The 27,902-nt window shown below is 38.1% G+C and overlaps 1 long non-coding RNA gene across 1 annotated transcript in view; it reads left to right on the top strand.

Annotated features, from left to right (window-relative positions):
* LOC137062186 (uncharacterized) overlaps positions 1–27,902 on the top strand; it is a 116,693-nt gene that overhangs the window by 66,235 nt on the left and 22,556 nt on the right. Inside the window, exon 3 of the long non-coding RNA XR_010901211.1 lies at positions 21,494–21,572. This is a non-coding gene — a long non-coding RNA (uncharacterized lncRNA). The remainder of the gene's footprint in view (positions 1–21,493; positions 21,573–27,902) is intronic.

The raw sequence follows: 27,902 nt of genomic DNA, 5'->3' as shown, positions 1-27,902 counted from the left end.
TTTAATGTTTTTTTTGTTGTTGTTGCTATTAATGTATTTGAGATTGTAATTTGCAGTTATGTCAAAGCAATCTGATTACATAATGCTCATTACTTAATTCGTTGCATCAAAAAAGTAATCTGATCACGTAATGCACGTTACTTGTGATTTGTTACACCCCACAACACCTCATTTTGGATGAGATTGAAAATACCTGATCATTAGTTTTTCCACAGTCTGAAAACATCAATAGATCAATATATATTTCATTCTGAGGTTTTCTCTGAGAGGAGAGCTAAATTGTCAATTTGAGGAAAAAAAATCATTCAGAATTATCAGCTAATAAGGGTAAATCGACTGGAGGGATAAGACTCTTAGACTGAAGGGAACATGAGCATTTTCTACATAAGCCGCGTTTCCACCGCTGGAACTTTACCCATGAAACTTTTGGGTGGTACTCGTGTGCTTAGACCGCAGGAACCAGGGTCTATATGGAGTTCCGTGTAAATATTTCCCCCTCCAAACGTCCCTGCTCGTAAGGTAGTACTTTCTCAAAGTTCAGGAACTTTCGAGGGCGGGACTTGGATGCTGAACATGCTGATTGGTTTAGCTCACGCAGCATTTTATTTCAACCGGCATTTTTAAAAGTTTTTTTTTTACGAGGTTCGTTCTGCGTTCAGTAAATATCAGTCTTGCTCTCTGTCTGATGGCGCGCATTCGTCTCAACCATCTCACGTTCAATGTCCGTAATAGCTGATAATAATATACATTGTTATTTTAAATCTAGCTTTACAAGCTTTCTGAATATGCTGCTCTTTTCTGTTGATGTTAATTACCTCTTTAGTAAACCAATACATAACCAGCAAAAGCAGCACAACTTGAATCTCTTCCATACTCGTTATTAATTGTTTTACAGTCTATTTTTCACCATGTAAACGACCTGACCGATTACTTTTAAGCGTGCGCCAAGCTCATGTTGACAAGAGAGGAAAGTTCATTTTTCTGAGGGGTAAACTTTTTATTTCGTAAGTTATGAAGATAATGTTGGAATAATGACACAGCGTATATTGCCCCAGGCAGTTTTTACTTTAACTGCACCTGACAGAAGAATTATTTTTTTTCTGAGATGATTATTACACTTTACAACAAATAAATAGCTTGTATAATACTGTATTAGTCCTGGTGGCCATTAAGAGTTGCTATGGCTACAGTTAACACATTCCAGCTGCTGGAGAAAACAGCGTTGACATTTTTGATGCGGCAGACAAACTGCATGTCACAAAATGATTGTGATTGAAAGTCATAACATGTAAACCCCAGATCGGTTTAGATAACGTCTCATGTAAACAGTCCACTACATCTTTCAATCAGAATGACAAAAATAGTGTGCTTGTAAACGTGGTTAATGTCGTGCAAAAATGATTACTGTCCGTCATTGACTTGGAGGAGCAGTCGCGTGCAGTCCTACATCACCGGACTAATTTGCCTAATTTTCACAGAACTTTAGATTGCGGTGGAAACGCAGACAGTTGCAGGTCTGGGGGGAGAAATGTTCCTGTAAAAAAAGTTCCTGGTACAAATTGTTCCGGGTAATTTTGGTGGAAACGGGGCTATAGTAATAGAGTTGGGTTGTAGAGGTTGTAGCTTTTCCACCCCTCACTCGAAAAGCATGGAGCTGCCACTTGACAGAGAAGATTGGGTCAAATTCTCCGTACAAGGATGCACCGATCGGTATCGGCTCCGATCCACCATTATTTGCCGGATTGGGTATCGGTCAGACAGGACCGATCCAAATTCGATACTGTGCATATAATATAATATTCTGTGTTATTGTTAAGCTCCAGTGCACCACAAAAGGCACAAACACATTATAAAGCATCATCAACAATTTGTGCACTATAGTATAAGTGTTCATTCCATAGTTTACAGATGAATATTCAAGTCATTAAATTCAAGTTCATGTCAATGCATGCTTCTCTCCGTTGCGGCTCAGTCACTCTCCATTCAGCTTTAAACTGTGTCGTGTGCGGTTACGACAGTCAACGAAAGTCTCTCCAAGATGATTAATTGTTCCTGTTATTATGCTTGATGTATATGGTTTCTCATAAAATGACTATAGTATCTGCTGTGTTTCTTTCAACCGGGTGTCTGTTAGATCACAACACTGGACTAGAGATTGTATTGTTCTTCACACACAGTAACTGAAATGTTAAACTGTTAAAAGAAACGGCTTAATAAAATATTGCATAGATACACTACGCTTTGATATATCTTCCCTTTGTGTTTCGAGCTTCTCAATGCAGACAGAGCGCTGCATGCTGTGACTCCGTGCTGCTTCAAGTGCATCATCCTGCACACGGGATGTGCATACGCTTTCTGCTGCTCTGCATTATAATAATTTTGCGCTTTGAAAGATTATTAATAGCCTTTTTTTGTTCTGCCCTATCTATAATATGTTGCTGCCTCATTAAAAATATTCGCTATACATTTAAAATAAATGTAATTTCTTAGTAGATAGGCCTTTAGGGCTGGGTATTGTTCAAAATCTTTCGATCCGGTGGCAATTTTGATACTTCAGTTTCGATACCGGTTCCTAACGATACTTTTTCTGATACTATATGCAACCGACTAGCGGCACAGGCTAACATAAAGTGGTAGTAAACATTGTGGGGATGCATTCGGCTTAAGTAGTGAAATTACACTTATCTGTAAAGTATTTCCCCGAGCACGATTGTCCCCCTCACTACTCTCTCACTGGCCTGCACTCACACTGGCACTAATGCACTTGCTGCACACTTGCGTCATACTTAAAACGACGAGGTAGAACACGAGACAAAACATCTACGCGTGTTGTGTCTAGTGTGACTGCGTGCGAGCGAGTATCATCAGAAATCCTCCCTGTCACATGGTGGTGGACAACCAATCACAGCTGCTTTAGGTCCTTACATGCGAGTACGCTACAGGCTCGCACAGACACAGCCGCTTGGCTTTTGGAACCGAAATTTGGCACTGAAAGATTTTTCAATACTTATAGAATAGGAGTTTTTCGTTCCATACCATAAAAGTATCGTCGTTCGGTGCCCAGCCCTAGGACTATTTCTATAAATATGTTTACTTGTTTTTCATGAATGTATATTTTGTGTAACATTTTACCAGGTTTACAGCTACACTTAGTCACTTTTCTGGTTTCCTTTATTATTTACCCACCAAATGTTTAGATTTTATACAATTATCATGCACTCGTTATTTTGTCATTTTTGCTGCTGATTTGTCCACTAATCTAACTTATTCACGATCTAGTATTTTTGTCATAGATTTATGGAGCTAGAAATATGACTAAATGATCTGAATTTGAATTACATTAAATCTGACAAGTGTAATCTAACAAAATTGAATATTATGTTGCATTTTACATAGTTCTGAATTTGAATTTTTAAATGTTGAATATAGAACATTTGAAATTGAACTGTTTTTATGTCGAAATTGTATAGACATGTATTTTAAAACAGCAGATATTATGTTCTGAATTGATAGACTGGAAATATTCAGTTTTTGAAAATACAGATTCAAGATTTCAGATGAAGAAGAAATTCAGATCATCAAATTCAATATTCTAAAATTTAAACCGCAGAAATTCAGATCTTACAGAAAGTATGCCAGAGGTTATCAGGGAAGAGTAAAGGATGTCAGAAAAGTTGAACGGAGCGTCATCTGATCATTTCATTTTCTATTTGTAATGGAATAAAGAGAAGATCAATTCAGGCTTCTCTAAATGTTGAAGCCTTTTATTGATTAATGCAGTGAAACTGCACAAGTCCGCATTGTCAACTTCCGCATCGTGATGCATCTAAGAATCACATTTTTCCCCCACCCTTACTGCCTATATAACTGGCCTGTCTCGCAAAAGGATTCAGGAGTAGAGAGCACCTTAGGCACATAGCCTCATAGCCCCTTTCAGAAAGCGAACACCAGTTTGTTCCTACCTAAAGACTGGCTAGCCACAGGAGTTTGGTATGCTGCTAACCGCCACATAGACCTTGACCATGGAAGGGGTGTGACCCACGCCAATCAGCTCTTGCTGAAAAAACTGAAGTTTTCTTCTGCAATACGCATGCAGCTTTATTTATTAAGCACCAGAGCGCCAAAAGTTACGGATTGCTATTTCTCCAAGTATTGGCATGATTGCATATGTGATACTGATCTTGTACAAAAGTCCAATAGACAAGCCACAATACTGTCTATTTTGTGAAAATCAAAGCCACACCAGAACTGATGCGCATCTCCAAGCGATTCGGTTCACATGAATCTGCGTTTTGAGCGACTGAATGAATGTCTCGCACATTAAGACTTGCCACAACCTACTGGCACTTTTATTTTCATATTTATACTTTGCATCAACTTTTTATTTAAAATATCATACTTTTAAAGTTTAATTTGTGCATTTTTCTGAATTCAAAAACGTATAAATTAAAACATTCACACAACAGTATTTACCCATGAGCTGCATTAAACACTATATAAATGTGTCTAAAGCTTCTGTGCCACTTCTGCAATGCAAAGACAACTCTTTTGATGATGATCTCATTTGATTGGTAACATTCGGATTGTGTTTATTTATTTATTTTTTAAATGTAGAAGCACAAGTGCCTGTGCTAATCAGGTGGGAACAGAGGGGCTATGCATTGTGGTGCGACATTTGTATCAATATCGCTGAAAATATTCCTCTTAGCATCTAGCGGTGGTAAAACTGACGACGTTATTAAAGCATGATAACATTCTGATAGACCCAATACTGAAAATAATTATCTTTGAAAATAGCATCATATGATCCCTTTAAATTTATAATAAAAAAATAGATTTTTAAATGTATAACCTTTACATTATTCATTCTAAAATTGTTTTTATAAATATTTGATTATTTGATCTTTTCCCACTTTTTTATCAATTAGAGCTGCATGATTAATCATTAAAAGATCTATTAAACCTTTGACAAAATCACGATGATTTATATCTGCATTGGCGCTGCTGTTGAGAGCCGTTGTCATGTATAGATATGAAAAAGCTTCATTAAATTACACAGTATCATTTTTCTTACAATAATTGAAATGATGACATAAGTAATAGGATAAAAGTATATAGTTTGGATATAACCACTGATGTATACGGTAGCGTGGGTCACCTTTTGAAAGCAACTTGACAAATAATGAGTTCATCAATTACATACACCAGTAGGTGCAACTAGTGACTCAAACCAATTCTCTTTAAATATATATTTTAAGAATTAAACGTTCAATTAAATCAAATTAGTCATCTGTTCAGAATCGTGAGAGAATCGGGGGGAAAAAAAGTTCAGAATCATGCAGCTCTATTATCAATTATTGCCTGATATTTAGTTTGCTGTTGTTGCAACATTTGCAATATTCCTGGTAATGTGTGTTTGTGTATGCAAGAGTAGAGGAGTTGTCTTCAGACAATTAAATCTGCACTTTCATAATCTCTGACCAAACAGGGGAATACTGTTTTTCATGGCTGGAATTAATTAAACTCGCACCATGGGACAGGATGACACAGTTTGATAATATATTTTGAGTGATATGGGCCATTGACTGCCTTTCCATTGCTCAGGAACAATAATGAGGCAGGCAATAATAATAATAAAAGACGGGGGAAAAAAGAAATATCTGTGGATCTATTCACAGTGCAGATTGTTTGTGGGTATTAAATTGTGCGTACATCTCTGAATGCTGGAAAAGGAACCCATTGTCAAAATGTTTCTTAGCAAATTGCTGTCACTGCTATTGTGGCGTATTTGATAGATTCTGTGTTTTTGAAAAGAGACAGAATAGAAAAGTGAAGATTCATCTGGCTTGGTCAGCTGTCCACAGTAGGGATTTCATTCTGGACATCTGAAATGCTGATTGATTTTGGCATGTAGCTGAGGTGACAGCTCCAACAAAAAGCTTGTAATTTTATCAAGGGTTTTATTTATTAATTTGCTCCTTTAAGGCATAAAAAGGGGCTTTGAGAGCATCTGGAACGGGCAACAGTGAGCCTTGCTGATGTTGCATATTCAAAAAATGCAGAACTCCCCAGCTATTTCTTCCCTCAAATAAAGAATTAAAATAAGCTCCTTTAAAGGCTGATTTCAGATATCAGCACTCCCACGGCATTCCCCGGCTCAATGCGTTTCCTGTGGTTTATGTATGAAGGTTGAATAGAGGACACATGGCTGCACGGGAGCGACTGGGTGTGTGTGTGAGAGATTATACAGACCTGAAGAACAGAAAGAAACCTGTATGAATGGGCATGAGCATCTAATTAACGAGATTGGCTAGTTTATGTAGATGTATATTTATTGTTTTATCGACGCAGCACTTTTGTAAACATTTAACACCTTTGACCCTAATTTCACAGATGACGTTTAAGCCTAGTCCCAGACTAAAATGCATGCTTGAGCTGTTTTAACTAAAAGCAAATTATCTTTAAAAAAAACATAACGTCAGCATATCTTAAAATGTGTCTGTGCCATTATAATTGTTTTTTTTTTGTCTCAAGATGCACACCAGTAATGTTTTTTCTAAGGCAGGTTTATAAAAGCTACACTCTAAAAAATGCTGGGTTGTTTTAACCCAATGTTGGGTCAAATATGGACTAACCCAGCAATTGGGTTGTTTTAATCCTGCGATTGGGTTAAATATTTGCTTAAGACAACCCAATTGCTGGCTTAGTCCATATTTGACCCAACATTGGGTTATTTTTTACCCAGAATTCTTTAGAGTGTACTTAAATGTCCTGATTGAAAGGCCTAATCTAAGCCTGTCTGTGAAACCAGGCTTAATTCTTTGTAATTACTAAATGTGATAGTTTTTGTATTTACCGTAGTAGCATGTTCATTCTTTGAATATCTTTCAAAAGTGTTGCATGTTGTTTTTATTTGGCTAATATTTTTGGCATCTTCTGCCATAAGCGTTAGGTTTTAAGACTTTTTCAACCTGCAGTTTTTGAATGCTTCCTATGTGAACTGAACGGCCCTTAAGAAATGTGTCGGAATGGACCTTAATAGTAGAAGGTTTCCTTAAGACTGTACATATGTAGATTTCCACAGCTAAAAAGCAGGAATTAACACAGTGATGCCAATACAGGACTCATTTGAGGTCTCATTATAATCTCACTCAATAGAATAAGCATCAGAGTTGCTAAACTTACTTATGAAGCGTTTATATCGTTGAGAGAATGAGAGGCGCATCTGCTTCAGGGCTGCTTTGAACTTTCTGCAGTCAGGATGGCGTGATTGATGCTCATGCAGCTTCCCGTGTGTGTTCCTCAGTCCCGTTTGCTCGGAGGAAACTATTGATTGGGACGAGAGAAATCGTTCAGGCTGATAACAGTAATGAACGAGCTGAAGCTTGCTTTGGAAGTCCAGCATCATGTAACAAAAGAGATGGAGGCAAAGAAAATCATTTACTAGCATGATGCTCAAAGCCAATCGTTTTAACAGGAGTGTCATTTCTGTTCCAATACTGGCACCAAATTTTCAAAATAATGACCAAAGCAAGTATTACTTTTTTCATGAAAATTGTATTTAGAATTTAAGGTTGTGTTGTGTTCACACTTGTAATTCAGTTTGTTTGGTCCGGAACAAAAGAAACCAGTGGCCCGCTTAGCATTCACATTGGTATTTTAACACCGAATTTAGATACAGATCATAAGTTGGGCTGCAACTAGCGATTATTTTGATAATCGATTAGTTGGCCGATAATTTTTTTTCAGATTAATTGCATAAAAAGACCCTTTTTTATTGACTAAACGCACTACTCCAAATCCTGCTCAATGCTGTTGTTCAAACCTGTCAGCTGAGTGCTATGAAAACATATAGGGAATATTAAAAAAATTACCATGGTTTTACAATGAATAAAACAAAACAAAATAATAAATAAAACAGGGTTGTTTTATGGTAACCACAAATGAAGTATATTTTTGCTTCAAATCCATAGTTTAACTATGACATTTGTGTGGTTATACAAATGGTAATCAGAACACCAAAAAAACATGGTTTTACTAAGCCATAATAAAACATAATAAATTAATAAAATAAAAAAAAGAGTATAAAAAGACTCATAATAAAAAGAGTCATTGTGCAAAAAAGTTTCTAAGCAAAAGAACAGTTTTAATCCCTACAATAATATGATATTAAAGAAAAACTAGAGGAATGTTCTGCAGAAGCGCACACAAATTTGTTATGGACAAAGTAACCTGTTACCGTCAATTCCTTATCCTGTAAATAGGCTACAAGAAACGTCTTACATTTATATTCAATTATACGCTTCCCTTATTATTATCCCTTTACAGTTACTACTCTCATAAAATACTTGAATTGAATGTTGACTTTTACACCTAAATTTAGAATTTTCAAAATTAATGTTTTTGCGCTGAGTAATAATTCTCCCTCTCCACCGCATTTGACGCCCACTCAGTGGAGTTTGAAGCTTCGGACTGCCAGGATGTAGCCTGACAAGCCAGACCCACATCAAGATGTTTGGTCTGGAAACTCACCATAGACAGGGCTCAATCCGAGGGGCGGGATAAACGGTTGTCTTTCAAACTTCCTCTGCACGCGATAGGATAGCGCTACAACCAACCAGAGCAACGAAGGTGAAACAGAGCTCGTTGATAGATTAAACATTCGCCATATTCGGTCGGCAAAACTCCAAACACATCTTCCCTTCTTAAGAATGACTTCAGTGCCATTCTTAGTTTTTTTTCTCAGAGAAAAGCTTAACTCCAAGTCTTCCAAAGTCGCGGTCAAAGCTGATTCGAATGACTGCCGTTCGACAGTTTCTGTGTTTAATAGAACTCTGGCGTCATTATGTTAAGCCCCGCCCACCGACTCTATACACGATGTGATTGGACCGTCAAGACTTTAGCGTTTACAGCTCAGATGGGTATTGAGAGTTGCTAGATGACACTCGCGGGCAGATTAGATTTGCTGCCGCTATAGTGCATCTAGATTTCTAGGCTAGCCAGGATGCGCTTTCATGCAAAAGGAAAATACTCATAACACAGATACGGATATAATCTGTGAAATGAACGTTTTGCGCTAAGAACGCACACGCATCTGTCAAAGCGCATGACAGGGTGTGTTAAACACCAATGCATTATTTTGAAGCTTACAATAAAGAATTCTCATGTTTTGGGCAGCTTGGATCATGTACCTTTCCTGCAGCAGCTCGCTCTGTTTCCACTGCACTATTTAAGGAAGCATTTTGTCCATAGAAATGCATTATTCAATGCTGTATTTTGAGTGACCAATGGAAGTTTTTCATTGAATCCATAATTGGTTGTTTTTTATCCCATATATATGATGCAATTTATGATGAAACTTGTATGTGTGTAGCCTACATGATGGTATTTTGACCAGCTGAGAACTCGTGAAGAGCTTATAATGTGCAAAGGAGTCTAAACCGCAGCAGGAATCCCTCTACCACACACAAATGAAGATCTGGTTCCGTTTTGGTTCATTTACAGTACATTTGGTCTGTGCTGCGTTCATATGTCAGTCATTCAGTGCCTTTGTTTGGTATGTTTTCTGGGTCTCGGTCTGCTTGTTTGCTGCGCACCAGGGTTGGGATGGCAGCATTCACACTTATTCAAATGAACTGCACTAACAGAGCAATCGCACCAGGGTTCGTTTTAATGGAACCAAGCCTGCCAAGTGTGAACACACCCTAAACGGAAGCCGTTATATTAACCGATCTGACAACACGTGCCCCAGTGAGCGTAAAATCTTTGGAGAGAGCATAACTTTTTCAAATTAAACCGCTATGAGACCTTAATTATTTTATTGGAATGGGGTCAAGGATGAACTGCAACAAAGTAATTATATTAGATAAGCCAGAACTCAAAGGTTATTTCACACGTTTGGCTGCACGACAAAGCTGCTAGCCAAAGAAACCGCTCAAAAGCAATCCTGTGTCAACTCAATAGAATATAAAGGTATTATAGATATAATGTGAATCTTGGAAAAAAGAGGATATTAGCGAAACGCATTATCTATTGATAAACCGTGCCGTGGTTTGGGAGAGGGGAGACGTCTTCCCGGAGAACTTCTGCCGTCACTTCTCTCCGCCGGCGCGGCTGTTTTTTTCCCTCCCAGAAGGTCGTTTGGTTAATGCACATTTTGGTCTTCACAGGCTCTTAACTGCTTTTTAATCAGTGATTATTAGAGATGTGGAAGGCTGTGCAGGCGCCGGAGTCCCCAGACGCAGAAGAGTGCCTGTCAATATGTCATGTCAATTAGCTCACCGCGAGACGGCCCCCTCCGTAGCAGATCTACTCCAACACTTACCTCCGCCTGCACGAGGAGGGGAATGATCTCATGGCTGGGTATGTTCAGAATGACTTACAGCTATTTTTGAAAGGGAGTATGTTTACTCTGCATATATTGCATTCTGTATGCATGAATCACCTGAACGTGCAACCAGTGTATAAATAGTGTATCACGCAATGCAATGAGATTTGACCTTCCAATCAAGCTAGAAGCAAATTCAGCTACAGTTACTTGATATGTTAATATAATATATATATATTTTTTTTATTTATTTATTATATTTATTATATTTATTATGTAAAATGTTTATATGCAATATGATAAAAACAAACAAACAATCACACCAGATAATGCATTGCATTTGTGATTTGAAATTTGGCCAGATTATACAGCAACAATAAAATATTTGCAAGAAAAATACATAAAAAGAGGGGTGACGTTTTTTTTTTTTTTTTAACTAGGCTACCGAAAATATAAATTATATTTATATTTAGGTGCATATTTATGTGTTGTTAGCATATTATATTTACTAAAATGTATTATATTATAAATAAATTTACACTTTGATGTTTCAAAAAGTTCATAAAGAGATTGTAAATCTAATCCATATGAATTGAAATAAAAATTCATATCTTACGTAATTGTACTTATGTAGTAAAATGATCTTGATTAAAGGTGCCCTAGAATGAGTTGAAACAATATGTTAAATTGTTCTCTGATATCTTTATAGGGGGTATGTGGCTTATTTAAGGGCAAAAACTGTCCAGATACAGTTTTACAGGTCCATTTACAACCCTAGAAATTGTCCCTAGGATGTAATGCTCTGTTTTTGCCATATTTGGAAGAGTCATGAATATTAATGTTGGGCTCTGCTCTGATTGACTTATTTTAGCAGCTCACACAAGTTCAGTTGCTCAGTAAAGCGGCTTGTGAGTCCTGACAGAACACAGACCGACGTGCATATTGCATGTTTATATAACGTTAGTCACAATGTACGCTACGCAATGACTGTGATGTACTCTGAAATACAAGCATGCAAAAACATCATACTTCAGTTCTCAAAAATATAAATATATATAAATTTTACAAAATAAATAGAAACCTTGTCAAATGACTATCGTTTTAACTAATATGGTGGAGAAGGTGACGTTAGCTAGAAGGATTGAGTGAGCGATCTGTAAGCATCTAACGTTAAACCAACTTAGACATACGTCTACAGTTGTATTTTGAAATACAAATTAGTTTTAACCTTTGTCATTAGACACTATTTAGTTTTGTATGGTACTTGGTGTTTCCTGTTGTTACTGTACTAGCATCTTGCGTTATCTAGACAATGCTGTCTCTCTAAGAAACTTAAATTTAATCAGAAATTGTTTAAACAATAAGTCAATAAGTTGATAAATCAATACTTAATGCTTGCAGGAATACAGTTGGAATTGCCTCTTTCTTTAGTTTTAGACACTGAGCGAAGCTTGCTTGATATTGTCCCAGGTTAGAAAACCTGTCCGTGGTGTTTTTCATGCACGAGATTTACATATGAAGGAGGAGGCAATGGTGTTTGAGACTCACAGTATGTGACGTCCATGTACTGAACTCTTATTATTTCACTATGGCAAGGTTAATTCAATTTTTCATTGTAGGTCACCTTTAAGAATTTATTTGATATCTGCCAATTGGGCACTGGAAAGAAGTTAATATGTTAATAAAAGCCTAAATTCAATGTTTATCATAAAATTTGGATTAAACCGCTCGATTTATATGGATTAGTTGTTCAATCTCTTTATGAACTAACTGTTTAGCTGTCAAAAGATGTACAGAAATCTTTGTCCCTCCATTGACAGCTACACAACTACCACTTAGATTTCATGAAAAAGATCTTCATTTGTGCTCCGAAGATGAATGTCATTAGGATGAGTTTTTCACTATCCCTTTAATGTTATATGTCGTCTATAAGAGTCTATAGGCTATATCGGTGTGTCCCAATTTGCATACTATCCATCCTAGTATTCGAAAATTGAAATAGTATGTCCCAAATCGTAGTATGTTGAAATAAGTATTCTAACGAGACCTAGATGGTCTAGTTCCAGATAGAATTTGAAGTGCAGATCCGTGTTTACTTTGACGGCTAATATTGCCCACAATCCATTGTACAATGGACGAGGATTTGATTAGAACTACAAACATGGATAAATTGTTAAACTACAAGCATGGCGAATGTCCGACTGTTAAGCAGAGAGGTTTATGTAAAGGGGTTTGAGTAAATGATTATCAGTATCTAACCTGACGAAAAGATATTTATTCATTATTCAGTGTTATCCGCATTATATTTAATCTGCAACAGCATTGAGAACTTTTGTAATAATACGTTTGGCTATTAACTTTTAAACATCATCTTTTTCAAATTGCAAACACATGAGGGGAGTCTCCACATGAAAGATCTGCTACTAGGATTCTGAAGAGCAGTTTTGAAGTGTAAAGTAGGGTCTAGTCAGCTGTTGCCATCTTGGCAGTGCGTCATTGCGCGTCATGCTCGGATAACAGAAAAAGGGGGCAAAGAGGCGGGACATGGGCGGAGCTGAGGTGACACGATGACTAAAGCCTAGTTCACACTGCCCGATTTTTGCCCCGATTTTGAGTCGCCGACAGGTTTTGTGAAATCGCCGACAAATGCCCGAGATCATAAGCAAATCGGTGCTCGTGCACGTGAGTGACAATCACGCAGTGTGAATAATCAAAGACGCGATCAGAGAGAATCGCCGACGAGTCGCCGACGCCGGTGAGATATTTGGCATGCTAAATATCTGGACTTGTTGGCGATTGAAACTCCTGCTGTGTGAACTGCGTTCTGACTGAAAATGACACCGACAGCCAATGAGAGAGTGAGATACAAGGCAGCAGGAGGCTTAGGGAGGAGTTATAGAGAAGAATATCAGTATTTTAATAGATATATTTACAATTCTATCAAACAGAAACAAAGGCGAAACATTTGCACATCCAGCCACAGCAGCAGCACATTACAAAATTGTTTAGCCTATTTACCTCAAACTGTCTTTGCAGAACACAATCCTGGCTCTCTCTGTCTCTCCAACAATTTCTTCCGATCAATTTCTTTTTCTCCACAAATCAGCGCACATACAATTTGAAGCAAACTTTGTGCAGTTTATCATTTTTAATAACAATTCCAAGTCTCGCGCGAGAACTCCGGTCTGATGCACGTGTGATCTCGCGTTGTTTACTTGTCACATCGCACGTGTGTTTGGGAAACGTAGTTTGCGCACCGGAGAGAGAGAGTTGTCGGCGACTCTTCCTCTTGTTCAGTCATGCAGTGTGAACTTCTCTGTCGCCAAACCATCGGTCAGTGTGAACACAGCAGTGACTGAATGATTCCCCAGATAGTCATGCAGTGTGAATAGAGCAGTGACCCGACGAGTTTGAAAATCGTGCAGTCTGAACTAGGCTTAACAGACAGCGGATAAATGGCTATCCACCTGTCACTTAGTGTCCATGCCCTTAATTATGCAGAACTTAAAGGCTTTATAAAATGTAAACGAATGAGTTATAAAAATTCACCCCACTCACAGTTGTCATTAAGGATAAAATTAGCCATATAGACCAAATACACAATTTGTACCAGGCTGTAAATGTTTTTTTCTGCTGTAAAGTTCAATGCTCAATGAGATTCTGCTCCCTTCTGGAGCCTGTCTCTAGTGGCCAGTTGATGAACTGCAGTTTAAGTCACTTCTGTATTGGCTTCAACAGAAATTGGGGGAGGTTGTCGCTTTGACAGGATGCACGTATCTAAGCAACAGAGCTGTCCGTTAAAGATGACAAAGTAGTATGTCCCAAAGCTTGCCTACATTTCCGCTACACACTCAAAAGTATGTAATTTTTCTTTACAAAATAGTACATACTAGTATAAGTAGGCAAACTGGGACGCTGCATATGATGTCCTTAAACACAGTAGTGCTGTCTGTTACCCAGTATGCTTTGTGGCTGCGTGAGTCCTGACCAAGGTCATGTCAAATTACTACAGATGCCCTGCCCACTTCGATCTGCAGTCTGCTCTTGTGTACTTTTGTAGAGTTTGTTTTTATCGTGAGTGCGTCTCTGTTGAGGACGGTGTCGTGCACTCTGAGTGCTTATTTACCTTAATGTATTCTAAACATAGAACTGACACACTCACCCTTATCAAACATATCGTTAATTGGCAATTAAGCCTGAGCTTCAGACTGATGCTTAATTACTGCTAACGAGAGCCGAGTCGCTGCGAGGTCTTCTCGCCTCCCACGCACCTTTACCGCGGGAAGCGCTCGTAAACATGGCGCGGCCGCAGCTGATCCCACTGTAAAGAGCATCATGAATATTCATGCCGTAGCAGACACACCTCTAAAGACGAGCTCCTGGCGGGCCGCCACCGCTTGAACTTCCTCCGAGAATGTGCAGTTAGCATCCTGCTAGTTTATATGTGCCGTTAAGTGCACACCGCAGGACCAGGACCATGCTGAGCTCTGACAGAAAACCCTCTCATGGCACTCCTATGACACCTGCATGCAAATCTCAGCACTGCGGGCCTGTCGTGACCATCTCACCATGAGCTCAGAGAGAGAGAGAGTTTTGAGACTGACAATGAAGGATAAGACATAGGCTGTATTAACTATTTTGGGGATTTCTATAGGCATGATTAATAACTTATTGATTAGAAACACAGCAGTTCATTCATGTGGAATTGTTTTTCGCAGCATATGCTGTATATATTCTCCTAAACTACATTATGTTATGAGAAAGTCATTAGATTTTTGTTATGAGCGTATTTTAGCATCTTACAAACACAATCAATGAAAAGCAGATTAGCATTTTTTTGCTGACTGAGTGTCATTTCAAGAAAAACTGGATGGGAAGCATTAGTAAACATGGCATCAAAACAATATTTAGCTTTTAATGAAGGCAGGCTGTTTTTCTCATATATTTGAGATTAAATCTCATCAACCCCCTTTGCGGTTTGAATTATATTATTAGACCGTACAGTAATAGAGAGCTCGTAGCGCGATGAATGATCTTTATCTCTGACAGAATCATATATTTGACCTGTCATCTCGTCTAGATGAATGATTCTATAGGCTTGCTTGCGCCACATCTGTAGTTAATACCGTTCAGCTATTTTGGTGAACTCTAAAAAGATTAAACTTTAATAAGGCGCATTTGACAGCATATATATGAGAACCATGTAGTTTTATCTATCGATCAGTGGAAATATTTCTGAAACTAATAAAGATATGTGTGGCATTAGGTTTTATACCTCGACGGATTATTTGCTGGGAGTTATTGTTCGGCTTAAGCAAAATGTGGGTTTCTATTATACTCCAGCGGCTAAGCACGGCTAAAGCCTTAATATCCATTTATGAAGATATTCATTTCATATTCAGCAAAATTCATGAGGTAGAAAATGTTATTATAGACCCCATGAAAGCCAAAATGAGCCAATTGAGAAAGAAAGTTTGCTTGCGCCTTCTGTGAGCACTGTCTCTCCAACCAAAAGTTTTTAAAATGGTCATATGTCTTTTATTTTTCCCTCTGAAGTTCACTAATGTGTGAGTTTTTTTATTATTATTAGTTTTTTTAAATCATGACCATTGTCTTTTCACACAAAATGACTTTGTTAATCAGGTTTTCTGCCTGTCTGCTCTATTGTACAAAGTCCCACCCCCCAACTCACGTAATTGGTTGAGCCATTGTCACAGTGTAGGGTTTCTCTTATGCCTGGGACACTGAGGACTTAACCGCTTTTAAAACTGCGGGAGACCACAGACATAAGAGCAGTTCAACCGATTTTTAGCATTATAATCCTTTTGAATGCATACACTTGAAGGTTCATCCAGACCGCGAGACCACACACCTGTCAATTGTAGTAATATTTTCACGGTGAGACGTGACTTGAAAAGAAAAAGAAATGGAGGACGATCAAAGTCGTCAGCTGGTTCTCCTGGCGCCAGTTCTGATGGCTACATTGCAGTGCTGTCAGGTACCCAGCATGCAGTGTGGCTGGTGTCAGAATGACCAGAGTTTAGGCTCTAAACGCTGCGAAATGGACAACTGATCAGAAATGGGTTTGTGAGGAGTATGGTTTTAGGGCTGCTTGATTATGCCACAAATATTGAATTTAATATTCAATATTGAAATGAACACAATTATTGGTGGGTGATATGATCAAAGTCTTATTTCATGATGTGAGTAAAATGTCTGTAAAATTTCACAATTATCAAAACAAATACTGGGTTAAAGTAAAAAGTCCTCAAAACAGTTACAAAAAACAAGTAAACAGTCATCAACGGACACCATATACTTTTACACGCAAGCTTCTTCTCAGTGTTTACATTCACTTCTTAAGACATACCCCACAGTGTTTAGGACACACCAAAACAGCATTTTGATATATTTGTGTGTAGGCTATTTGACCTTTTAAGCCATATGAAGCCCATATTATACGTTGCTTATGTGCGATATGTCCCCGTCACATGGAGCCGCAAAGGGAGCAGCATCTCTTCCGTGGCTTAAAGGGTTAGTTCACCCAAAAATTACAATTCTCTCATTAATTACTTACCCTATAGTCTTTCGACACCCGTAAGACGAAGGTATTTGTGTTGAAATCTGATGGCTCAGACAGGCCTTCATTGACACCAATGTCATTTCCTCTCTCAAGACCATAGACTGTAAAAGTGTCTTTGACGTCACCCATACAATTCCGATAAGCCGTTCTGAAGCTTAAAGTAGGGGTGAGCTGGCCGTTGGCATCTTGCTAGCGCGTCATGCTAGCACATCAAAACCCCAATTTGTTGCAGCCTGTAAATATGTTTTTTTTTGCTGTAAAGTTTTAACTTTAAGTTTTTAAGGGAATTTTAACATGGTGCTCAATGAGATTCTGCTCCCTTCTGGAGCCTGTCTCTAGTGGCCAGTCGAGGAATCGCAGTTTACATTACTTTCGTATTGGCTTCAAGAGAGATTGCGGAGGTTGCCGTTTGCTCAAGACCCATAAAACTACAAGACATACAATTTTATGAAGCGACGAGAATAGTTTTTGTGAGCAAAAAAACTAAACGGCTTATATAGTGATGTGGCGAATTCAAAACAATGTTTCGAACAGTTATGAGTCAGTGTATTGATTCATGATTTGGATCGCGTGTCGGTAGCTGTGTCCCAATTCAAGGGCTGCATCCTCTGAAGTGCGCGGCCGAAGCGGCCTTCAAAGGACACACAGAGACTTGTTTACAGTGGAAGGTATAGCAGATTGAATCACCGCGGCGTGACGAAGGCTGTTTCAATTCAAAGGTCCTTCGAAGGCTCCCTCAAAATAAGGCCTGCAAATGTGTCCTTCTTTTCCTGTGAAACGAAGGATACTCGAATGTATGCTTCGCAGCCTTGCCTACCCCAGAATTCATTGTGCGCCGCAACGTCAGATTTTTTTAAGAGAAATTGCCAGATTACACTTTTAAATCAATCAATCAACTTTATTTATATAGCGCTTTTACAATCACGATTGTGTCAAAGCAGCTTCACAGTGTCAAACACGACAGTACTGCAACAAAATTAGATTTGGCTGTACAGTCGTTCTGGAGAAAACAGTGATGTTATCAGCTTATTTTAATTGATCATATAGCGACAATGTTGGCAGATCAGTATTTTAGTTTATAGAATGAAAAAAAACCTAATTCATAAATTTGATTTGTGTATTTAGTTGAATAACTTTGATCATGATTTTAGTGTCCCCAACTGAGCAAGCCAAGCCAAAGGCGACAGTTACTTAAATGCTTAAATGTAAGCATTGGGTTTCAATTTACTCCAGTAATCTAATGTATCTAATGATAAAAATAAAAAATGCAATAAAGGTTCAAATGTTGACTAATATGTTACCAATATGCGATTTTATATACACTCATTTTTTTATATAAAAATGTTGGGTTGTTTTAACCCAATGTTAGGTCAAATATGGACTAACCCAGCGACTGGGTTGTTTTAATCCTGTGGTTGGGTTAAATATTTGCTTAAATTAGTCCATATTTGACCCAACAATGGGTTGTTTTTAACCCAGATTTTTTTAAAGTGTAGTTTATACTCTTTATTATGTACATAAATGGACCGAAGTGAACATCTTTAGTTGTTTTGTTGTTAGGCAGTTAACTTAAAGTCCAGTATAATGTTACTGCTGCTCTTCAACGGCAGCTGTCAAAGTTGCTAAACATTACAAATACTGTAACGAAATACATTTACTCTGTATTTGAGTTTAAATTTGAAGTACTTTAGATTTTTATTCAACTTCATCTCAGAGGCAAATATTGTAGTTAAAGGGTTACTTCACCGCTTTTTCATATTAAACTGTTATTCCCTTAACTAAAACGAGTTGATACATACCTCTCTCGTCTCAGTGCGTGCACTTAATCTCTCTGAGATAATCTCTCCGGATTAGCACTGAGAGTACTTCGGCTCGGCGCAGTAAAAAGTCCCGGCCGAAACATCTTTCCTCACATCTCCCTATTAACAGAAATGAGAGAGTGAGGGGGAGGTGTGAGGAAAGATGTTTCGGCCGGGACTTTTTACTGCGCCGAGCCGAAGTACTCTCAGAAGTGCTAATCCGCCATACATTATAGTTCTCCTTTTTAATCCGATTAGAGAAGTACCACGTTTTATTTTGTCACCATACTTGTTTGTTCAACTATTCGTGTAACTGTATTTAAATAGGGAAAAGATGGAGGTGTTTGGTACTTCTAACTTGATCTCTGTTTGGTTCCATAGTGAATGAACTGGGTTTAGGGAGCTAAGCTAAATGCTATCAGATCGTCACCGCGTGTCAGAGAGATTAAGTGCACACACTGAGACGAGAGAGGTATGTATCAACTCGTTTTAGTTAAGGGAATAACATAGTTTAATATGAAAAGGCAGTGAAGTATCCCTTTAAATGAAAAACTGACTTGAAACATGGATATTAGATTTTGTTATTGTTTAAAAAATATGAACATTGTATGATAGAATCTACAAAATAAAATACACTAAAATATGTCTCAAGATCCGGGATAGGCACAGTTGGTCCTGGAGGGCCGCTGTCCTGCAGAGTTCAGCTCATAGAAGAGTTATGCATGTTAAAATATTTTATGGTTTGATTTTTAAGGATGTAAATTAATTGAATTTATTCATCACTCTTTCTGAAAACATCTTAGCGACATGGCAGCCATCAGCACTGCAAACCTGTTGGACATATTTATTATCTTTATCATTAGATACATTAGATTACTGGAGTAAATTGAAACCCAATGCTTACATTTAAAAGTGTAATCTGGCAAATCCTCTTAAAAAAAATCTGACGTGGCGTGCAATGAATTCTGGGGTAGGCAAGGCCACGACGCATCCATTCGAGTATCCTTCATTTCACGGGAAAAGAAGGACACATATGGGCTTTGTAACGACGTCTTAGTGCCTATTATGCGTCTTGAGAGAGGAAATGACATTGGTGTCAATGAAGGCCTTTCTGAATTATCGGATTTCAACAAAAATATCTTCATTTGTGTTCCGAAGATGAACGGAGGTCTTACGGGTGTCGAACGACATTAGGGTAAGTAATTAATGGCAACATTTTCTTTTTTGGGTGAACTAGCCCTTTAAATTCTTATTTTTTAGCCCTTTATATACATTATTTTCCTGTTAACACTGTGAAACTGCTTTGAAACAAACTGCACTGAAAAAAACACTATATAAATAAAGGTGACTTGACTTGACACTAGTTTGATATCCCCAATATTTAAATATTGAACAAATAAAACAATGACAATTATTAGCATATGTTGCCAACCCAAACACTCATAGACCCACTCAGCTTCAGGAAGGTCATTGTCTTTCTGCATCAATAATAAGAGTGTGTCTGTTGACTAATTATTGATCAGCATCATGTTTATAAATGAGCCTGAACATCTGCAGCCTGCTTGGGAATCTTGACAGATCCAGCGCTAGTGAAATGTTTTTGGTCGAGTTTTAGCAGAAAGCAGCATGACATCCTCTCTTTTGTAGAAAGACGACCTGCTGGTAGTGGCAGCACAAAGACAGATCTCGTTGAGACAAAGGACAAGGAGGTCGTGACAGAGACACAGGCCACTTAGTGAGTTTAGACAGTCGGACAGACCCGGAGACGTCCTTTTATGAGTCAGAGGGATGGGACGGATGTGGCCAAATTTAGTTTCTGGCCTAAAATGCAGGGCAAATCAAACTTCTCAAAAGCCCCTTTCACACTGCGATTCCAGCAAATACACGGATAATGCGACCCGGCATTTGTTCCCGGGCCGCTAGATTCGGTCCATTCACACTGCCAGCGAAATACCGTAATATGTGCACTTTCACACACAACGCTTAACGGTCCCGGGTCGAGTTGACACGTGACATCCAGATGTGACGTTTAATGGCGAGCGATCTCAGCTTCAGCGCGGACAGTAAGGAGCTCCGTGGTCTCGACTTGTGTCCAGTTTGAGCACATTTCTGCTTGTTTAATTTTAGTTTCTTTTGTATATGAACACTCTCTGCGTTTAAAACACCGACGAGCTCTTCTGGCACTGCAGGGTTGTATTATTGAAAAAACAAGCTCTAGGAGTATCACGATAACTACATGCACGTTGCGGCATTAGTTTCAGCTTTTGTTCACACAGCGCTTCTTCCCGGGTTGAATACCTACTAGGTCCCCAACCCGGGTCGAATTCGATAATCAATCCCGGGACGTGCTTTCACACAGAAGGCGACCTGGCAATGTTCCGGGAATATTGCGGGTCCGACATGCAGTGTGAAAGGGGCTAAAGATTTATTCATCAAAAAATCCTAACAACTATCACAGTTTCTACAGAAGTATTAAGCAGAACAACTGTCTTCAACAATGTTGATAATGAGAATTCTTATTGAGCAGCAAATCATCATATAAGAATGATTTCTGAAGGATCGTGTGACACTGAAGACTGGAGTAATGATGCTGAACATTCAGCTTTGCATCACAGGAATAAATGACATTTTTAAAGGTTATTCTACGGTTTTACTGTTTTTATTTTGATAAAACTAATGCAGGCCTAAATAAGTATAAGAGACAGATTACTGACCCCGAACAGAGCGCACAACACCTTCATGCTGTATTGTATAATGTAAGGTTTTTTTTTAGTTTTTTTTTAGAGGCCTCTTAAAAGCATAAAAAGGACTTGAACAACAGTGAGCTAAATGGGAACGCTAAGACAGAGACCGTGCTCTTCAGGTAATAAACACATCCTTGGTTCTAGCCTTTTTAAAGCCACAATATGTAAGATTTTTTGATTTAAAATGTCCTAAAACAATCTTATACATTTTGTTGACTTGTGCACTTACACAATTTCAAATGTTTCCAACGTTTAAATATAGAGAAATCAGCCATTTTAACCAGTGTAACGGCTAAAGTCATTGTGTCACCTGACAATGACTTTGATTTCCATAGAGACACCAAAGACTCTTTAATATGTTGTGTTTTAATGGACAGGTGAGCTACTGTTTGGGTACTTTTATCAACAGAAAACGATTGTTTGTCTTGTTTGAATCTCGTTTTCTTGACTGAGTTTGTACCATGCCTCAGAGAAGATGCTGTTTTGTAAAGTGGCTATAGCATAATCAGAGTGATCTTTAGTAAAAGTAATATAGCATTTTCTCCACCATACAATATACAGGCTTCGTACACATTTCTACCAATAATTTGGAGACTTTTAATGCAAATATACAGTGGCATGAAAAAGTATCTGAAGCCTTTGGGATTTCTCACATTTCTGCATAAAATCACAATCAAATGTGATCTAATCTTTGTCAAAATGACACAAATGAAAAAACAGGGTCTGCCTTAACTAAAACCACCCAAACATTTATAGGTTTTCATAATTTTAATAAGGATAACATGCAAACAATGACAGAAGGGGGAGGAATAAGTAACTGAACCATCACATTAAATATCTGGTTGCCCCCCCTTTGGCAGCAATAACTTCAACCAGACGCTTCCTGTATTTGCAGATCAGTCTGGCACATCGATCAGGATCAATCTTGGACCATTTCTCTTTACAAACTGGTGCAGTTCAGTCAGATTCCTGGGATGTCTGGCATGAATCGCTGTCTTGAGGTCATGCCACAGCATCTCAATGGGGTTCAAGTCAGGACTTTGACTTGGCCTCTCCAGAACGTGTATTTTGTTCTTTTGAAACCATTCTGAAGTTGATTTACTTCTGTGTTTTGGGTCATTGTCCTGTTGCAGCATCCATCCTCTTTTTAGCTTCAACTTTCTGACAGACAGCCTCAGCTTCTCCTGTAAAACATCCTGATAAACTTTTGAATTAATTTTTCCATTAATGATTACAAGTTGTCCAGGCCCTGAGGCAGCAAACCAGCCCCAAACCATGATGCTCCCTCCACCATGCTTCACGGTGGGGATAAGGTGTTGATGTTGGTGAGATGTTCCATTTTTTCTCCACACATGATGTTGTGTGTTCCTCCCAAACAGTTCAACTTTCGTTTCATCAGTCCAAAAAATATTTTGCCAGAAGTTCTGTGGACTCTCCAAGTGTCTTTCTGCGAACATTAAACGTGCAGCAATGTTTTTTTTTAGACAGCAGTGGCTTCCTCCGTGGAGTCCTTCCATGAACACCCTTCTTGGTTAGTGTTTTACATGTAGTCGATGTATGCACAGAGATATTGGACTGTGCCAGTGATTTCTGTAAGTCTTTAGCTGACACTCTAGGGTTCTTTTTTACCTCTCTGAGTATACTGTGCTGAACTCTTGTTGTCATTTTTGGTGGACGGCCACTCCTTGGGAGAGAAGCAACAGTGTCAAACTCTCTCCATTTGTAGACAATTTCTCTAACTGTGGATTGATGAACATCCAAACTTTTAGAGATGGTTCTGTAACCTTTCCCAGCTTTATACAAATCAACAATTCTTGATCGCAGGTCTTCAGAGAGCTCTTTTGAGCGAGCCATGGTGCACATCAGACAATGCTTCTCATCAAGACACAATTCTTTCTAGATGTGTGTTTTATAGTGAGCAGGGCAGCTTTAAGCCACTCATCAGTGATTGGACACACCCCTGACTTAAATTGTTTGGTAAAAATTGGTATTAATTGCTCTAAAAGTCTCCTTAGGCATAAGGTTCAGTTACTTATTCCTCCCCCTTCTGTCATTGTTTGCATGTTATCCTCAATAAAAATATGAAAACCCATAAATGTTTGGGTGGTTTTAGTTAAGGCAGACACTGTTTTTTCATTTGTGTCATTTTGACAAAGATTAGATCACATTTGATTGTGATTTTATGCAGAAATGTGAGAAATCCCAAAGGCTTCAGATACTTTTTCATGCCACTGTACATGTTCCATGAAACCGTGTGAACATGTAAAATATGAAAAAGAATCCGTGTTCAAATTTAAAATCACAATATATCTTAACAAATGAATGACCAGCTATGTTGTTTAATACAAAATAAACACTGACACACCAGTAAGATGGCTAGATAAAACACTAAAACACTGTCTGGCCCTTTGGAATGGGTTAACACATCAATGTTAAACAAGAAAATAAAAGTGTCCAGTAACACTAACAATAACTTTACTAGGTGGCTATATTTTTTAATACAAATTATGATTTTAAAACAGCCTTGCCTTCTATTTACCATTGATCCCATTGGATATCCATCAGTCATCAAGAAGATATTTGAAATCTCCGGAAACAGTCAAGCTTATTTTTTTAATTTTTGCAATTTACTCCCAAGTACAAACTGCAATTGTCAGATGTTACCCCATTTCAGGGTCTGGGCCCCTTGTAATTGATTTCCTGAAATTGATTTCCCTTTTTTTTTTTTATTATAATTACCTGTGTTGTCTTTTATGTCAAATACTTTTTGGTATAATTGTATTGGTGTAGTATTCTGATTGATATAAGTAATTGGTTAAAGGTGCACTATGTAGTATTTTTGCAGTAAAATATCCAAAAACCACTAGGCGTGTTATATATTTTGTTTAGTTGAGTACTTACAATATCCCAAATGTTTCCAACTATTTTTAAATTGTGAGAAAATTGCTATTTTTACCAAGGAGTCGGGACGTCTGAGGGAGTTGCCTGTTAATTGCGTCATGTCTGCCTTACCCTCAGTTTCCGGTTTTATTTTGCAGAAACGCTTTACTCTTAGCAGTGTGAACAAGTGTCAGCAGCCGCTGAGTGAACGCACATAATGACAGTAATGTCATTACATCATTTTAAACACACTTAAATGTATCTAATATGATAAACAGGGCTGCGTTACCTCATAGCCTACTTGTGACTGGAAAAGCGGAAATGGCGTCGGCGACTGTGTCCCATCATAATAAAAATCCTGTTGCTCGTGAGCCGTGTGTTGCATTAGCAATCGCTCCAGTGGCCTTACTCAGCTCCACAACACTCTGTCCTGCTCTGCTTCATACTACAGTAACGTTAATAATCACATCCATGAATATGATTTCTGCCCGAGTCCTAACCCGATTCTTTTCCTCTGACTGTGAAGTGAAGACCACATGTCCAAAGATTCTGAGCTCAAACTTGATGTCTTCAAACTATGTCTTTGTTTTGAATAGGCGCCCTCTAGCGGACGGAAAAGTGACATAGTGCAGCTTTAAATGTATCAATAACAAAAGCCATCTTTACACTGCAAAGATGGAACAGAAGCTGCATCTGAAATAGCATAATAGCATGTTTATTTATACAGACTGTTTAATGATACTCAAATTATAACATTTATATTTACTCAACAGTAAACTCATTACAACTTAACTCATTACAGGGTCATTATTGTCAAAAAAGCTCTTGATATTGTAATGATTAATAATAGAATAGCTACATAAAACTGAATGTGATATTCTGGCTACACAGATAAAACAACCTAAGAACCATTTATTAATTAGATTTATGATTTTTATGCATTAGAAAACGAAGATTTCACAATCTTATCAACATGATGAACAAATTATATTAACTGGAATAAACTGCATACAGTAAGGGAGCCGAAAATGTGACAGATCGTAAAGCTGTTCAGAACTTGGAAGGGAGTTGAAGCACTCTCACAAACACTCCTGTTAAAATCACAGAAGCTGACTACACTGCGAAATGAATCTCTTATCTCTGAATGACTAATCTGAAAGCCTCTGATTGGCCATCCATTCATAAACTCAATAGAAAAGTGTATAAATGGTTATCATATCAAATCAAATCAAATCACCTTTATTTATATAGCGCTTTTTACAAGTCTGATTGTTTTAAAGCAGCTTCACAGTGTTAACAGGAAAATAATGCAACAGAATTTGATTCGGCTGTTCAGCCGCTCTGGAGAAAATGGTGGTTATCAGCTCATTTCACTTTTCATATAGTGTCAATGCGGACAGATCAGTAACATAGCTGACATTTAAGTATCCCCAACTGAGCAAGCCATTTGGAAAAAACCTTGGGAGAAACCGAGCTCAGTCAGAGTGCCAGTTCTCCTCGGCCGACGGACAGACAGTGTATGATTATTGATTATGATTCTGGCAACATTGCGGGTCTTAAGTCATATTAGGTAAATAGATATGCGAAAGATTATACGAAAGATTTGAGTCGTCACGCTGGAGACAGGTTTAATGAGGATGTTGTGTCGATGCGTCATTTACAGAGGGGAGTTTAACTGACACGCTCTCTGTAGACACTTCAGGGATGTGTTGGTCATGTCCAGGCGCATCATCTGGTCTGGATACGGCCCGACTGCAGTAAACCTCGGGATAAACTGAGAGACTAACATTAGCATAGATGCCACTCTTTTTATAATGTAACGAGTCCATCAGGTGTTATGGGATGTGTTTCCGGTTCTGGCTGACCTAGTTAATGCAGCCTAACAATCATTTAACTGATTTGAATTATAGAAATTGATAATGTTCTGCGTGTATGCCATGGTAAAGAGATGCGTTTTTAGTCTAGATTTAAACTGACAGAGTGTGTCTGCTTCCCGAACAAATACTAGGAAGACTGTTCCAGAGTTTAGGTGCGAAATAGGAAAAGGATCGACCGCCTGCAGTTGATTTAGATATTCTAGGTATTATCAACTGGCCAGAGTTTTGAGGACAGCAATAGACGTGATGAAGTATAATGTGTTAAGAGTTCGCTTAAGTACTGGGGAGCTAAACCATTTAGTGTTTTGTAAGTAATAAGCAAGATTTAAATATATATATATATATATATATATATATATATATATATATATATATATACATATATATATATATATATATATATTACAGTCTTGTTCAAAATAATAGCAGTACAATGCGACTAACCAGAATAATCAAGGTTTTTAGTATATTTTTTATTGCTACATGGCAAACAAGTTACCAGTAGGTTCAGTAGATTGTCAGAAAACAAACAAGACCCAGCATTCATGATATGCACGCTCTTAAGGCTGTGCAATTGGGCAATTAGTTGAATTAGTTGAAAGGGGTGTGTTCAAAAAAATAGCAGTGTCTACCTTTGACTGTACAAACTCAAAACTATTTTGTACAAACATTTTTTTTTTCTGGGATTTAGCAATCCTGTGAATCACTAAACTAATATTTAGTTGTATGACCACAGTTTTTTAAAACTGCTTGACATCTGTGTGGCATGGAGTCAACCAACTTGTGGCACCTCTCAGCTGTTATTCCACTCCATGATTCTTTAACAACATTCCACAATTCATTCACATTTCTTGGTTTTGCTTCAGAAACAGCATTTTTGATATCACCCCACAAGTTCTCAATTGGATTAAGGTCTGGAGATTGGGCTGGCCACTCCATAACATTAATTTTGTTGGTTTGGAACCAAGACTTTGCCCGTTTACTAGTGTGTTTTGGGTCATTGTCTTGTTGAAACAACCGTTTCAAGGGCATGCCCTCTCCTCTTCAGCATAGGGCAACATGACCTCTTCAAGTATTTTAACATATGCAAACTGATCCATGATCCCTGGTATGCGATAAATAGGCCCAACACCATAGTAGGAGAAACATGCCCATGTCATGATGCTTGCACCTCCATGCTTCACTGTCTTCACTGTGTACTGTGGCTTGAATTCAGAGTTTGGGGGTCGTCTCACAAACTGCCTGTGGCCCTTGGACCCAAAAAGAACAATTTTACTCTCATCAGTCCACAAAATGTTCCTCCATTTCTCTTTAGGCCAGTTGATGTGTTCTTTGGCAAATTGTAACCTCTTCTGCACATGCCTTTTTTTTTTTAACAGAGGGACTTTGCAGGGGATTCTTGAAAATAGATTAGCTTCACACAGACGTCTTCTAACTGTCACAGTACTTACAGGTAACTCCAGACTGTCTTTGATCATCCAGGAGGTGATCATTGGCTGAGCCTTTGCCATTCTGGTTATTCTTCTATCCATTTTGATGGTTGTCTTCCGTTTTCTTCCACGTCTCTCTGGTTTTGCTCTCCATTTTAAGGCATTGGAGATCATTTTAGCTGAACAGCCTATCATTTTTTGCACCTCTTTATAGGTTTTCCCCTCTCTAATCAACTTTTTAATCAAAGTACGCTGTTCTTCT

Source organism: Pseudorasbora parva, chromosome 23, assembly GCF_024679245.1.
Source record: "Pseudorasbora parva isolate DD20220531a chromosome 23, ASM2467924v1, whole genome shotgun sequence".
In the NCBI taxonomy this organism is placed as follows: Eukaryota; Metazoa; Chordata; class Actinopteri; order Cypriniformes; family Gobionidae; genus Pseudorasbora; species Pseudorasbora parva.
The sequence above is the reverse complement of the archived record's forward strand: the minus strand, read 5'-3'. Positions and strand labels throughout refer to the sequence as shown.